General features: G+C 41.9%; 1 protein-coding gene across 1 annotated transcript in view; it reads right to left on the reverse strand.

The window, feature by feature from the left end:
• The window catches only part of nxph1 (neurexophilin 1), a 62,040-nt gene that overhangs the window by 43,745 nt on the left and 873 nt on the right, over window positions 1–17,422 (reverse strand). The window lies entirely within an intron of this gene.

The raw sequence follows: 17,422 nt of genomic DNA on the forward strand, positions 1-17,422 counted from the left end.
CTACGGAGCTCTGCAAACCCTCAGCTCTACGGAGCTCTGCAGACCCTCAGCTCTACGGAGCTCTGCAAACCCTCAGCTCTACGGAGCTCTGCAGACCCTCAGCTCTACGGAGCTCTGCAAACCCTCAGCTCTACGGAGCTCTGCAAACCCTCAGCTCTACGGAGCTCTGCAGAGGCCCTCAGCTCTACGGAGCTCTGCAGAGGCCCTCAGCTCTACGGAGCTCTGCAAACCCTCAGCTCTACGGAGCTCTGCAAACCCTCAGCTCTACGGAGCTCTGCAGAGGCCCTCAGCTCTACGGAGCTCTGCAGAGGCCCTCAGCTCTACGGAGCTCTGCAGACCCTCAGCTCTACGGAGCTCTGCAGAGGCCCTCAGCTCTACGGAGCTCTGCAGACCCTCAGCTCTACGGAGCTCTGCAAACCCTCAGCTCTACGGAGCTCTGCAGACCCTCAGCTCTACGGAGCTCTGCAGAGGCCCTCAGCTCTACGGAGCTCTGCAGACCCTCAGCTCTACGGAGCTCTGCAAACCCTCAGCTCTACGGAGCTCTGCAGACCCTCAGCTCTACGGAGCTCTGCAGAGGCCCTCAGCTCTACGGAGCTCTGCAGAGGCCCTCAGCTCTACGGAGCTCTGCAGACCCTCAGCTCTACGGAGCTCTGCAGAGGCCCTCAGCTCTACGGAGCTCTGCAAACCCTCAGCTCTACGGAGCTCTGCAGACCCTCAGCTCTACGGAGCTCTGCAAACCCTCAGCTCTACGGAGCTCTGCAGACCCTCAGCTCTACGGAGCTCTGCAAACCCTCAGCTCTACGGAGCTCTGCAGCCTCTTTGAGCTCTCATCAACACGTTGTACAGCAGCAGCAGCAGCATTCAGCTGTTTTCATCAAACAAGCTCTAATAAACCGTCTAATAAATACCCCTCGGCGTCTGATACCGACACACCGAGGCACCCTTCAGCGTCTGTATGAGACGCAGCAGGCTTTCAACTAACTCCAATGTGAACCACGTCATTATTAGACGGCCACAGCAACTGACGGAGTATAAAGCGTGAGAAGGTCCACTTCGGGAGGAGGTCAGGATGGAGGAGTGGCTCAAACAGACCAGCCACGTCACACAGCAGGCATAATGGTCAGCCCGTAATCAATTCACATGTAATCCATGGAACTGTGAAGTCTAGAGAGCGGTGAATGTGGTGTAGGGAGGAAAACACATTCGTAGGAAAACACATGAAGAAGACATTGTTGAAAGTCGCGCTGAGTGTCTCAAAAAAAGTGAAATTGGTGTTCATGTACACAAATCAAATAATAATACATTTAGTTCACAAGCTGCCGTGAGACTGTTGAACAAACACAGGACTTTGACCAGGAGACCAGTCACCATCCGGTCTGTGTCCACAACGGCACATACATGAGTTACGAAACGAGACTTATTCTACGTAACAAACGGACGTATTTGAACCCTAACAGCAATCTGATCCTGAACCTTACCAACTAGGTTTGTTACGTAAGTAAAGCTAAAAACTAAGTAAAGGGTTAGGGTTGGGGTTAACCCTGACCTAGACCTAAACCCCACGTTTGGACAAAAAGCTGATTTTGACAAGACACGATGCATGTAGCGAGCGGAAACTGACACGTCATCGCTGACACATCCATCACTGATGCTAAAGACGTACCCAGAGAGTCGTAGGTTGAAGCGTTGATGAGTGTTGCCTGTAGACACACCTTAAAGGTCCCATATTATAAAAAAGAGAGATTTTCATGTCTTTTATATTATAAAGCAGGTTTAAGTGCTTTATATAAATACTGTTAAAGTATCAAAACGCTCAATCCACAGAGAAATACACACAGCCCGTATTCAGAAAGTCTGCATTTGAAACGAGCCGTCAGGATTTCTGTCCGTTTGTGATGTCACAAATATACAATATTTAGATCATCACACGGTTTTAAACGTAAACATTCTAAATGTGTCCCAGTTTATTTCCTGTTGCAGTGTATGTGAACGACATCAGCTGACAGGAAGTAAACATGGACCCAACCTGTTGCCTAGCAACACAATTCTGTTGCAATTTTGTCGCAATTCCATTGAAATGCACTAAAACGGAGCGTTTCAGTCAGACGGTAAATACAGGTATATTCAGGCAGACAGTACGAGGAACATAAAGGTTTTTTTAACATGACAGCATGTAAACATGTTCTAGTAGAAACACTAAATACAAGTCTGAACGTGAAAATGAGCTGATATGGAACCTTTAAGGTTTATAGGTTAACCAACACTGACATGTGAGAGCTGAGAAACGGTTTCAGACTGAAGTTGCTAATCAGGAACCCGTGAGTCATGTTAGGTATTTAGACAAATGACCAACGGTGTCATTGATGTTGTGAGGACTGCAGGCTTGTTGGGATGAAATCCTGCTCGTCAAAATGAAGGCAGTTTATTCTCCCTGTTTTTATATTGAATTTCAGCAACTACAACCGATTAGTAGTATATGAACATGATTTCAAGGAGACGGAGTTAAGGTTTTGTTGATGTATGAAACATGAGAATTGCCTCTTGGTCTGATTTTACTTTCCATAATGTGAGATTTAACACGAGGCCTTTACATACTTGTTTATTGTGTGAAATTAATTCCTAGATCAAACTATATGTCGTTCGTCTCCTGTCTGTCTCACACCGTTTTCCCCCCGACTATGTTAAGCGTCTTTGAGATCACTAAAAAGCGCTATATAAATCTAATATATTATTATATTATTATTATTATTTCTGAACTGTAATGTGAATATTATGTGGCGAAAAAGTACTTTTTTTTTGTAACAAGGTCGATTTTTCTGAGCTTTCAAACCACGAATAAAGGCATCAACCAATCACGTTGTGTGGAACGGGTCCAGTTCTATTTATGAAACAAGAACACAGAGGCTCCGTAGTCCGAACCAGGAGAGCAAACTTTATTACTCCTTTCAACCTTCACAAAGGCAGCGCTGACCTGATCCACTTCTTCTGTTCTTACCTTTCACAATAAGAAGACAGATATATCATATTTGCAGGTGTGTGTGGTTTATTTGTCCGGTGTGTAAAGTCTTCATGGAGCCATCTTTAAATAACATGAGGTGATGAAAGCATCTGAATCAAATGGTTGAATTAGTTGAATGTATTCTACTGAAGTATCTGAAGTGTTTCCTCCGTGACGACGGCTGTTCTCTCTGCGTTTCCTTCCATCTACAGTAGGAGCACGGAGGGGGGAGGAATAACACCCAGGTTGTCACTCTGTTGTTAAACCTAACTGACTTTATCATTTGTTCCTCTTCAAAAAAAACATCTGTGTTGACAATTTGCCGTGTGCTTCTCCTCGGCAGCGTTCTACGTCAGCTTGTTTGCTCAGAGTGACAGCGGCGGTGCAAACAGCGCTCCGCCTGACAGACGGGAGTGTTAACAACAAACTGGAGTACTGCTCTCGTGAAGCAGGCCGAGCAGAAAGTCACCGACGCTCACCTCCCTCCTCCCTACTCTGAACTCTTTCCTTCTCCGCTTCTGGTCCACATCTCTCCGTCATGGATTTGCACTACAAAGTCAGACGGTGGACAACAGAACTGCTGCTTTGAAGATTTGATGGCAGGATTTAGTAGCTGTGCTCTGATATGAAGATTGGAGAAGGAGAGCAGATACAGCACACGGATAACTGCAGAGTTTAACCCACTTCACAGAAATCTGACTTCCTCTGATATCAGCAGCCCAAAGTGACTGAATGTCCAGGACCTGAATGTCCAGGACCTGAATGTCCAGGACCTACTCAGGAAACCTGCAAGAGATTGTGATGCAACATAATATCTCTAATAGCAAGTATTAGATCAGGCAGTCACATTGTGGTCGGTTAGTGGTTAACCCTAACCCTGAACGTAGTCTAACCCTAACCCTGAACGTAGTCTAACCCTAACCCTGAACATAGTCTAACCCTAACCCTGAACGTAGTCTAACCCTAACCCTGAACGTAGTCTAACCCTAACCCTGAGCGTAGTCTAACCCTAACCCTGAACATAGTCTAACCCTAACCCTGAGCGTAGTCTAACCCTAACCCTGAACGTAGTCTAACCCTAACCCTGAACGTAGTCTAACCCTAACCCTGAGCGTAGTCTAACCCTAACCCTGAACGTAGTCTAACCCTAACCCTGAGCGTAGTCTAACCCTAACCCTGAATTAATATTATTATTGTTATTGTGATTAATTTAATCTGGGGATTATTTTGTTATTCTTCATTTTGTTTCTGTAAATGAAACAAAATAATAAGAAAAACATTTTTCCTGTCCTTTTGTACACAAAATGTTGTTTATGTTAAAACTAATAAAAAAGTGAAATACTAATAATTACTAGAGTCAGGTGACATTATAGTTGCTCCAGTAATCGTGGTGTAAATTGTAGTTCGTGTTTTTATATTTCTGATTCGTGGACGGACAGAGAGAGATTCACCAGCGTAGCTTGTAGGTTTCATTCAGTATTTCTCTGCAGTGGTTTGCTCACAGTTTTATGGAGGAAAAAGCTCCTGAAACAGCACTTTGGACAATTTGATTGTAAACCTCTGCAGTGAAAGCAGACTAATAGAATTGTTTAACAGCTCTTCAGACGGGGCGAAGCTGGATTTATTGCAGGTTTACTGTCGAGTAAAATCCTTCTACGTTCAACTGCAGATAGTCCAATAGTGTCCACTGATATGAGGGTCTGAACCTGGGATGGGAGTGCTCACATGAGTGTTCATCACTCATTGATTTCTTTTTACAAGTCATCCATACATGTCTGTGGAGCGGGGCGACAGCGGCCGCATGGCCAGCCACTGTAACCTAACAGGATGGAAAGATCTAAAGGAGAAGATAACGGACATGGATGGTAATTCCCATCAGCGGGTGGCGTGACTGTCGGACTGTGAGGCAGACGTGAGCTCTCCGATGGCAGATCCATCACTGCCGAGCAGCGGAGGGAGGCATCCTTCTCCTCCTCCTCCTCCTCTCCATTTCCACTATTTCAGAGAGCAGCAGCGTCTCAGCCTGCTCTGTTTCACTGGTCAGTCAAGCCCATCATCAGGTTAGAAAGCAAGGCAATCCATCACTATACAACTCCAAACCCACCGGATCCAGCTTCAGCAGCAGCAGCAGCAGCAGACAGAGCTGCTCCTACAGCATCATGTTCTCACCAGTTAATGACTAAACACTGGAACACTTATCTCCTCTAGATATGAGCATTATAGGACTGTAAAAATATACAGTCATTAGTCTCAAGTTCTGCCTTTAGGACATATTTTTATTAAATAGAATATTCTAATAATGTGTTATTATCTAGTAATGTGTTTTATTGATGCCTCTAAAGCTTTTGATCGTGTTAATCATAGAAAGTTGTTTATTAAATTGAGTCAAAGAGGGGTGCCCAAAGACATCGTGAGAATCCTGGTTTACTGGTTTGCTCACCAGACCACCAGAGAGTAAGCCACGTTAGCAATGGTGTCGGGGGGGTTGTCCCCAGTTCTTTTAATTGATATATTGATGATCTCTGCCTGTAATACTGGGTGCATGGTTGGGAATACTTTAGTGAACCATATTATGTATGCTGATGAGCTAGTGGTCTTTAGTCCAAGTAGCGCTGGTCTTCTCCTCAGTGTATGTTCTGTGTCTGCTGTGGAACATGATATCCAACACAATGCCAGTAAGAGTATAATCTTGATCTGTAGAATGAAGGAAGACAAATGTCTAAAATTTCCAGACTTCAAATTGTCTGATAACAATCTTTGTGTCTTTAATAAAGTCAAATATTTTGGACGTTTCATTCCTGAAGACATGACAGATGATGATGATATTTATAGGCAATCCCGCTTTAGATGTCTATACAAGCAAACATTCTCTTAAGGAAGTTTAGTGTGTGTTCAGATGTCTCTGTTCAGAGCAGATTGTTCACCGCTGTCTACAGCCCATTGGTGGTCAAACTATGAAGAAGCGAGCTTACAGAGACTTCAGGTCGCATCTAATGATGCAATGAGAATATTACTAAAGAGACCGCGATGTTGCAGTGCCGGTGAAATGTTTGTATCTGCAGACATAAATGCTTTTCAAACTGTATTAACATATAAACATAATCGTGTGGTTGTCTAACATCAGATTTAGCACAACATGGTACCAATCACAGCTGTGGAGGCACTGCTACACTTCTTTATATGTATGTATATATTTATATTCATATTCATATTTTTAATATCTTTAATCATGACTTTTATAATGCTTCCTGTTTTGTAATGTATTATATGTAATGTATATTCTTATATGGACTTGAGTCTGCAATAGGTTTGAATAGAATATTCTGAGTTTTCTCTCAGCGGTTCTCAGGAACAAAACTAAATAATATAACTCTCTGTACAAGAATAAACAAGTTAAGACTTTTTAAACACTCGTTTCTTAATGTGGTGGAGTAAAACTCATTAAGTACAACTCAATGTGGTGGTTTGTAGTAGAAGTGAATAAAGAGATCACAGTGGAAGGGATATTTTTAGGGAGTCTGAACACAACATGAGAGATTCATTTAAACGAAGCCCTTCAATCAGACTTAATCATGGACTGTACTGTAATTTAACAAAGCGTCTTAATTCAACATCACACAGCCTGTAATTTCATTTAATATTTAACTGGGATTTTAAATTCTCATAATCTTGGATGATGCAATTTAATAGGAGAGGATTTACATGTGTTCTTTTATTCTTTTGTTTGGCTGTTTGCTCGGACTGTGCCACACAGCGGTATAGATCATAAGGGTTAATAATGGTAGGAGTAGGACTAGTACAACATACAAAGCAGTACAACATACAGAGCTGTACAATATACAAAGCAGTACAACATACAGAGCTGTACAATATACAAAACAGTACAACATACAGAGCAGTGCAATACTGTACTCTGTCTGTCACATTCTACTCTCTACTGTACTTCCATTAATACTTCACTGTATTCTCTGTAAAAACTGAGAACATCTCAGAATCTGCAGAGGAATCTGTGGATTCATTCAGATAAAGTGGTCAGTGATTCATTATAGGCTTATTATCATATAATATATATATATATATGTGTGTCACAGAGTGTGAGAGAAGCTGTGGATGAGATCTAATGGAGCATCATTGGAGAGGAACCAGTGAGGCGGAGCTGGACTCTGATCAGATGGATCCATGAATCCATCACATTCTCTCATGCTCACGTGTTAGATACTAATAATACTGATTATTTGGACTGCATGGCTCATCGTCAACACAACTGGAACATGTTAAAATAAGAAATTGAAAAAAATGAATTGAATTTAAATCAATTAAAGATTAGATTTTGTCGATGGTTTGGAACCAGTAAAACCACGGGGAGGGAACGTTTAGGATTTGATGGCACTAATTAACTCTAAAATCAATCAAATTCATTCTGTCACTGAAGCTACTAATTTACCTCATAAATATGCAAAATAATAAGAAAAAACATTTGAAAGAGCGTTAATTAATTTGTCCAGGTGGGGGCAGCAGACATGCTACGATATCGTATCATGCTGCCGTAGTAAACGGTTACCTGTTTAACATCCAGCGATCAGAGCGACATGTTGATGATCATTATTCAACCTCCTTTTTGCTCCGTTTGATCTCCACCGTACGGAAGCCCTAAAAGTCTGGTGATCCATTTTCTAACTCTGATCTAAATTATTTTGTCTCCTGTGTTTATAACTTAAGAACAGGTGGAATTTTTATTTTTGAGAATAATCTTTCAAAGTTCCTTTTTTTGTCTCTGGAACAGGTTAAAAGGAATTACATTTTTGTAGATTACTTTTTTCTTTGTGACATTATTTTTTCTTTTCTTTTATTATTTTTCTTTATTTTGAATTTAGAAATTAAAGCTTAATCCTACTGAGAACATGAGGTAGTGGTGCCCTCTGGTGGTCGAAATATGTATTACAACAATAAACACTTAAAAAGCCTAAAAACAAACAAAAAAAACATTTCTTCATCCTCTTTTCTCCGAGAGGCAAAGAGACAAAAAGGAACTTTTCAAATCAGACTCAAGCTATTTTTTTTACCTATTTTCTCTAAGAGGGAAAAAAAAGTGATGCAGTGATTTTAGGCGCTGGCCGGGTCGTGTGCAGTGATTTTAGAAGCTGGCCGGGTCGTGTGCAGTGATTTTAGACGCTGGCCGGGTCGTGTGCAGTGATTTTAGAAGCTGGCCGGGTCGTGTGCAGTGATTTTAGAAGCTGGCCGGGTCGTGTGCAGTGATTTTAGACGCTGGCCGGGTCGTGTGCAGTGATTTTAGAAGCTGGCCGGGTCGTGTGCAGTGATTTTAGAAGCTGGCCGGGTCGTGTGCAGTGATTTTAGAAGCTGGCCGGGTCGTGTGCAGTGATTTTAGAAGCTGGCCGGGTCGTGTGCAGTGATTTTAGACGCTGGCCGGGTCGTGTGCAGTGATTTTAGACGCTGGCCGGGTCGTGTGCAGTGATTTTAGAAGCTGGCCGGGTCGTGTGCAGTGATTTTAGACGCTGGCCGGGTCGTGTGCAGTGATTTTAGACGCTGGCCGGGTCGTGTGCAGTGATTTTAGGCGCTGGCCGGGTCGTGTGCAGTGATTTTAGAAGCTGGCCGGGTCGTGTGCAGTGATTTTAGACGCTGGCCGGGTCGTGTGCAGTGATTTTAGAAGCTGGCCGGGTCGTGTGCAGTGATTTTAGGCGCTGGCCGGGTCGTGTGCAGTGATTTTAGAAGCTGGCCGGGTCGTGTGCAGTGATTTTAGAAGCTGGCCGGGTCGTGTGCAGTGATTTTAGAAGCTGGCCGGGTCGTGTGCAGTGATTTTAGGCGCTGGCCAGGTCGTGTGCAGTGATTTTAGGCGCTGGCCGGGTCGTGTGCAGTGATTTTAGAAGCTGGCCGGGTCGTGTGCAGTGATTTTAGACGCTGGCCGGGTCGTGTGCAGTGATTTTAGGCGCTGGCCGGGTCGTGTGCAGTGATTTTAGGCGCTGGCCGGGTCGTGTGCAGTGATTTTAGACGCTGGCCGGGTCGTGTGCAGTGATTTTAGAAGCTGGCCGGGTCGTGTGCAGTGATTTTAGATGCTGGCCGGGTCGTGTGCAGTGATTTTAGGCGCTGGCCGGGTCGTGTGCAGTGATTTTAGACGCTGGGAGGGTCGTTTACAATTTTATGATTTTATTGTTTATACTTATTTTATTAATCATCATCATTATAGTGTTTATTTTGCTATATTTTGTTTAATCAAACTTTGTATTGCTGATCATTATTATCTCTTTTGTTCTATTTTATTCTATTGAAGTTTCGTTGTTTTGATACGATCTGATTATTTTTTGTTTAGTTTCTGTTTGTTTATTTTTATTGTTATTTTTATTACATGTATTTAGTTTATCTTTTATTGCCTTCCTGTTCGATGAACTTCTATCTTGATTGTTTTGTTGCTTTAGTCTGAATCCATTTTTGACATTCTATATTTTTGTCGATGGTCTTTGAGTTGCATTTGACTTGTTTGAAAGGTGCTTTATAAATAAAGTTTGATTGATTGAATGAGCTGAAAGATGCTCAAAGGTTCAGTAAAGCCTTTCTGGGTTCGTCACCAAAAACAACATTAAACAGACATTTGATTCATTGTTAATATAAAAAAACACTCATAAGCTTTAAACAATTATGTGAAACTACATTTATATTTTTTGTAGATTGTAAACGTTAAATATGGAGATAAAGAATGCAGGCGTGTGATAATGTGAGTGAGCTGCTGAACGGTCTCATGTGAATGCAGATATGAGAGTGTGGAGCGTTGGAGAGCTCAGAGGAGTCAGAGACGACCTGCAGATGTAAAGCAGGTTGGACGAGGTTATCTGGTCGCTTCAGAGACGCTCTCTCTCTGCTTCAAAGTGCTGCTATCAAGGTGCCACACTCTCCGTTATAAACGGATTGCTCTATGTGGAGAGGGAGGCGAGGCGGGGGGGATGGTGAAGGGGTAGAAGCTTCCCTCAGGATCAAACCCGGGTCGTGAGCCGGGCCGGGCTGGATGTTCTGAGAGAACAACGCCCTTCAGCCATCAGCTCCAGCTCCGACCTCTGAACTGTGAACGCGATTGAAAATGTGGAGCAGCGCGTTGGAGGAGAGAATAGAGGCCGTGGTCATTAATCACACACGCCTCTACCGCCTCACACACACACACACACACACACACACACACACACACACACACACACACACACACTGATGACATCCAGGCTGCAGAGTCAGACCGGTTGTTGTTCTGGGAGGATTTGGGGGATATTCCTCCAATTAAACACCATGAAAGATCACAACCCCCCCCCTCTAGATCTGAATAGTCCCCCCCTCCCCCCCGTAGATCTGAATAGTCCCCCCCCCTCACTACTGATGCATGCAGAGAACAGAAATAAGCAGCAGCTCTGCGTGCCCATTCCAGACACCACAGTCGGTGCTATTATCATTGACTTTATGGCCCGGCATGAAGGTCAAGTGTTGTTCTGTCTGTTTGTGTGAGCGTGTGAGTGTGTGTGTGTGTGTGTGAGTGTGTGATTGTGAGTGTGTGAGTGTGTGAGTGTGTGAGTGTGTGAGTGTGTGAGCGTGTGAGTGTGTGAGTGTGTGTGTGTGTGTGCGTGTGTGTGTGAGTGTGTGTGTGTGTGAGTGTGTGAGTGTGTGAGTGTGTGAGTGCGTGAGTGTGCGTGTGTGTGTGTGTGTGTGTGTGTGTGAGTGTGTGATTGTGAGTGTGTGAGTGTGTGAGCGTGTGAGTGTGTGAGTGTGTGAGTGTGTGAGCGTGTGAGCGTGTGAGTGTGTGAGTGTGTGAGCGTGTGAGTGTGTGAGTGTGTGAGCGTGTGAGCATGTGAGTGTGTGAGCGTGTGAGCGTGTGAGTGTGTGAGCGTGTGAGCGTGTGAGCGTGTGAGTGTGTGAGCGTGTGAGCGTGCGGCCGCCTGGGGAGGCTGATCTGAGATCAGACGGCCCGGAGCTCAGAGCTCAGAGGATCATCACAGGTTACAGTTCACGCAGTAGAAACCACTACAACAACAACAGCGAGTCACCTTGACCCAGCAGACTCCAGAGAAGCCCACCATCAATCTCCTCCCGCCGAGATGCACAGCAGCGCTCCGAGGTCAAAGGTCAGCTGCACGCCAGAAAACCTCGGTTTCAATTACACCTGGATTTTATTCTTTGGTTATTTCTTGATATTAAATATATATATATATATATATATATATATATATATTTATATTGTAACCCAGCAGCAGGTAAAGAGAGAGAGAGAGAGGGGAACCCAACAGAACATTTATAAACTCACACAACCAACTGATCTGATCACTGAACCAGAAATAAAACATTCAGAAAATAATCAGGAAGTATTTTGACAATATGTATTCATCTTTTCATTCATCTCTCAAAGCCTCCAGAGACGGGCTGGAACCGGATCTCTTTGGGTTTTGGACTGTTGGTCACTCTAAATCTGAATGATTATGGTTTTATAGACAGAATGATCCATCAATTAATTAAACGCTTAATCAATTCAAAAGAATCATTAATTACAGCCGTGACTGAGACATTAGAGGATTAGAACCTGACCAACGACTAGAACCTGACCAACGACTAGAACCTGACCAACGACTAGAACCTGAGACATTAGAGGATTAGAACCTGACCAACGACTAGAACCTGACCAACGACTAGAACGTGACCAACGACTAGAACCTGAGACATTAGAGGATTAGAACCTGACCAACGACTAGAACCTGACCAACGACTAGAACCTGAGACATTAGAGGATTAGAACCTGACCAACGACTAGAACCTGACCAACGACTAGAACCTGACCAACGACTAGAACCTAAGACATTAGAGGATTAGAACCTGACCAACGACTAGAACCTGACCAACGACTAGAACCTGAGACATTAGAGGATTAGAACCTGACCAACGACTAGAACCTGACCAACGACTAGAACCTGACCAACGACTAGAACCTGAGACATTAGAGGATTAGAACCTGACCAACGACTAGAACCTGACCAACGACTAGAACCTGACCAACGACTAGAACCTGACCAACGACTAGAACCTGACCAACGACTAGAACCTGAGACATTAGAGGATTAGAACCTGACCAACGACTAGAACCTGACCAACGACTAGAACCTGACCAACGACTAGAACCTAAGACATTAGAGGATTAGAACCTGACCAACGACTAGAACCTGACCGGAGGGTTGAACCTGACCGGAGGGTTAAAGCTGACCACCAGTCACCGCCCTGAGAGGTGAAGGCCGGGGACTGGAACAGAGCCGAGCCAAGGCCACGGAGACGGCGGCAGAGCAGCGGCGGCGGCGGCGGCGGCGGCAGCGGCAGCGGCAGCAGCTGAGCAGCAGCTGAGCAGCAGCTGAGCAGCAGCTGAGCAGCAGCTGAGCAGCAGCAGCAGCAGCAGCAGCAGCAGCAGCAGCGTTGTTCTCCGAGCGTGAACTCTCAGCCCTTTGTGCTCGTCTCTCTCGGCCTGAACGGCTCCGGAGCGACGCAACGCCTCCACGCTGCTTTAAGAGCTGAGCGGCAACAAAGGTTGAACAAGGAGCTGAGAGGAATGTTCACTTAGTGTCGGAGAAACACACACAACGCTCTCAACACACCATGCACGGCTCTCAACACGCCGTGCACGGCTCCCACTTGATGGCCACACAATGTACTTGTCCGAGCATCTGTGTGTGTGTGTGTGTGTGTGTGTGTGTGTGTGTGTGTGCGTGCGTGCGTGCGTGCGTGCGTGCGTGCGTGCGTGTGTGTGCAGTGGCGCAGCATGTGGGCATCTGTGTGAACGTCTTCTCTATATAATTGAATTAATAATGAACCTGCTCCTGATTTCAGCTTCAAACAGCTCAATGAAAACATATAAAACATTTTGCATTTTTATGATTATGAGCTCATTTAGAGGCGTGTCGGGGGGGTGGGGGGGTGGAGGTGGTGTGTGTGTGTGTGTGTGTGTGTGTGTGTGTGTGTGCGTGCGTGTGCGTGTGTGTGTGTGTGTGTGTGGGGGTCGGGGGTGGAGAGGGTTCACGCTGTGTGAGCTGTGCTGTAGTGATCCCAGTGGGACGTTCTCTGCTCCCCAGCGTGCAGACCGCTTCACTCTGCAGGCCTCATTTACACTGTTTGATAAAAACACTTTAATGGGACTGAACGAGGCGACGGCGTCCGCTGGGGGGGGGACCCGAGTCATGATGCACCAACAGAACCACACAGAAACAGAACCAGAGAGAACCACACAGAACCACACAGAAACAGAACCACACAGAACCACACAGAACCAGAACCAGAGAGAACCACACAGAACCACACAAAAACAGAACCAGAGAGAACCACACAGAACCACAAAGAAACAGAACCACACAGAACACACAGAACACACAGAACCACACAGAACACACAGAAACAGAACCACACAGAACACACAGAACACACAGAACCACACAGAACACACAGAAACAGAACCACACAGAACACACAGAAACAGAACCACACAGAACACACAGAAACAGAACCACACAGAACACACAGAACACACAGAACCAAAAAAACAAACAAACACAAATATAGAATATAAATATAAATATAGAATATAAATATAGAATATAAATATAGAATATAAATATAGAATATAAATATAAATATAGAATATAAATATAAATATAGAATATAAATATAGAATACAATATATAGAATATAAATATAGAATATAAATATAAATATAGAATATAAATATAGAATACAATATATAGAATATAAATATAGAATATAAATATAAATATAGAATATAAATATAGAATATAGAATATAAATATAGAATATAATATATAATATAAATATAGAATACAATATATAGAATATAAATATAGAATATAAATATAAATATAGAATATAAATATAGAATATAGAATATAAATATAGAATATAATATATAATATATAATATAAATATAGAATACAATATATAGAATATAAATATAGAATATAAATATAAATATAGAATATAGAATATAAATATAGAATATAATATATAATATATAATATAAATATAGAATACAATATATAGAATATAAATATAGAATATAAATATAAATATAGAATATAAATATAGAATATAGAATATAAATATAAATATAGAATATAATATCTGCTCCTCTAGATGTTAACACAACACACACACTAGTTAATAGACTACAGGCCACATCTGATCGGACGCCTCGTTCAGGAAAACAGCAACATAGTATTAAATATGTTATTAAATTGATTTTGAATTTAAAAGTATTTTCTACAGTTTGATTCTGAATTATGAATCTGGTTTCAGATATTAAACAACGAGCACCTTCAACCTTTTATCCTCTTTAACTGATTTAAACTACATGTTCAAGTTCCACTCAAATAAATCTGGAAGCTTTAATGAAACAGTGAAACAGAGCTGCTGGTCAGGTAGCCTCTATACATATATATACATACACACATACATATATATATATATGTATGTGTGTATGTATATACTGCTGTGTGTGTGTGTGTGTGAGAGAGAGAGTGTGTGTGTGTGTGTGTGTGTGTGAGAGAGAGTGTGTGTGTGTGTGTGTGTGTGTGTGTGTGTGTGAGAGAGAGAGAGTGTGTGTGTGTGTGTGTGTGTGAGAGAGAGTGCGTGTGTGTGTGAGAGAGAGAGAGAGAGTGTGTGTGTGTGTGTGTGTGTGTGTGTGTGTGTGTGAGAGAGAGAGTGCGTGTGTGTGTGTGTGTGTGCGTGTTATCTCTCAGACTAGCAGCTTAAAGTGAGACAAGGAGCCTTTAACACCAAATCAGACCATCAGAGTTCAGCTGTAATCCGCTGCTACTACCGACGAGCACGGGGCGGCCGCGTGCGTGTGCGTGTGTGTGAACAGGTTTTATTGGAGAAGCCGGTTGGATTGTATCACCAGTGCGCTGCATTACGCACACACTCACACACGTACACACACAGGCACACGCACGGCGCCCTCGACAGACCGAATTTAACATTAAGTCAGCTCTTTGTGTTTTTGATTTCTATAAATCTATACATGATGATCTAATGAGGAAGAGCGCAGGAGGAGTGTGTGAAGAGGAAGAGGAAGAAGAGGAAGAGGAAGAGGAAGAGGAGGAAGAGGAAGAGGAGGAAGAGGAAGAGGAGGAAGAGGAAGAGGAGGAAGAGGAAGAGTGTAAAGAGGAAGAGGAGGAAGAGGAAGAGGAGGAAGAGGAAGAGTGTAAAGAGGAAGAGTGTAAAGAGGAAGAGGAAGAAGAGGAAGAGGAGGAAGAGGAAGAGGAGGAAGAGGAAGAGTGTAAAGAGGAAGAGTGTAAAGAGGAAGAGGAAGAAGAGGAAGAGGAGGAAGAGGAAGAGGAGGAAGAGGAAGAGGAGGAAGAGGAAGAGTGTAAAGAGGAAGAGGAGGAAGAGGAAGAGGCCAACATTTGGTCTCTAATTGTGTGTTTGCAGCTGATGATGTTAAAACGAGAATAAAACTTCTAAATTCAGTTTTCAATTTCAAAAGTCTATTTAAAATTTATATTTTCAATAAAACACTGAATATCGTTCGGCCTGTTTAATATTATTATGATTATTATTATTATTATTATTATTATGATTATTATTATTATTATTATTATTATGATTATGATTATTATTATTATTATGATTATGATTATGATTATTATGATTATTATTATGATTATTATTATGATTATTATTATTATTATTATTATTATTATTATTATTATTATGATTATTATTATTATTATTATTATTATTATTATGATTATGATTATTATTATTATGATGATTATTATTATGATGATTATTATGATTATTATTATTATTATTATTATTATTATTATTATTATTATTATTATGATTATGATTATTATTATTATTATTATTATGATTATTATTATTATTAATAACAGCGTGGCTTCATGAAGCAGATTTCAGGGTGAATGTATATTTAAAGGTAAAGTGTGTTTAACTGCAGCTCCTCGTCCTCCAGATGTGTTTTACTGTTTTACTGTTCAGACACATGAAGAAGTCTCACACACATTTACACAGTTACTCTCTAACTGCTGTTCTTACCGGCTGAACTAAGAACCATCTGAAGGTTTAAACACAGTTATAATATTATATAATATAAATATATAATATGCGGGATTATTATTGAAATGTCAGTATAATAATAATAATGTAATAACTACATTTCATATAATTCTTACTTCTATTTAAATTCATTTTATAACGTAAAACATTCAGATGTGCAGCTGATTACACCTGTTAGAATATATAATACATATAATATATAATATTAGAATATGAAACCTGTGAATGCTAAAAATAAAATAGAATAATAATATAATATATTATAATGTTGAAGGTGTGTTTGTTTAATTAGAGAAGACTTCCTGTGTGTTCAGGCCTGATGTTCCAGATGTGTTGATCATTAAAAACTAGATTAAGAATTTAAATGTTAAAGAGACAAAATGTTCTCTTTTATTTCTTTTTCTTTTTCTTTCCTCCTTCCTGTCCGCGCAGTAAAGAGACAGCAATATAATATATAATGTCTTTAGTTGTGTTTTAATTCAACCTAAAGACCAGGAGGAGAGTAAACCAGGAGCTGTCTGTGTTTCTGAATAACATCACTGTAACGTTGCTTTAACACGTCATTTAATGTGTTTCTATGATGTTATATTATATTATGTGATATTATGTGTTTTATGTTGTGTCGTCTGAAACGTTAATGTGTGTTTAAATGCTGCTGTCTTGGTCAGGTCTCTCTTACTAAAGAGATTCTTACTACCTGCTTAAATAAAGGTTACAATAATGAATAATAGAACCGGTGGATCAATAACTGAATCACACTCAGCGGGTCCATTTAAAGATAATAACGTCTTTAAACATGTTCCTGGTTAGAAGAGGAAGAATGAATGAATCTCATCTGAGTTCAGCTTTCATCTGATAGAGTTGATTTAAACATTGAAGAAGACCTTTAACCTTTAGAACCTTTAGAACCTTTAGAACATGTTCCTCTCTCTGCTGCTGGAGAACCAGAACCAGTCATCTGTAATAGAACCGGTCTCTGTGTCTCTGTGTGCCGGTCCAACCCGCGGATGGATCAGATCGGTGGAGAGGTTTGGAGACTCTGGTTCTCTGGTGAGACCAGCTCACTGGACCGGTTACTGGTCTCTGTTTTACACCTTTAGGATCCAAACTACAACCTTTAAACATGTTTACTCTTTCCTGAGTCAGAGGTCCATCTGCTCCTCACAGCTGGAGGCTTTAACCCCCTAACCCTACAGACCCTACAGACCCTACAGACCCTACAGACCCTACAGGAGGCTGACTGCCTTTAGGAGGCGGCCGCATTTTACGCACAGCGGCACCGCGCACAGGAAGCAACTATACAGTATA

The sequence above is a fragment of the Sebastes umbrosus genome, chromosome 15 (assembly GCF_015220745.1).
Source record: "Sebastes umbrosus isolate fSebUmb1 chromosome 15, fSebUmb1.pri, whole genome shotgun sequence".
NCBI classification, from domain to species: domain Eukaryota; kingdom Metazoa; phylum Chordata; class Actinopteri; order Perciformes; family Sebastidae; genus Sebastes; species Sebastes umbrosus.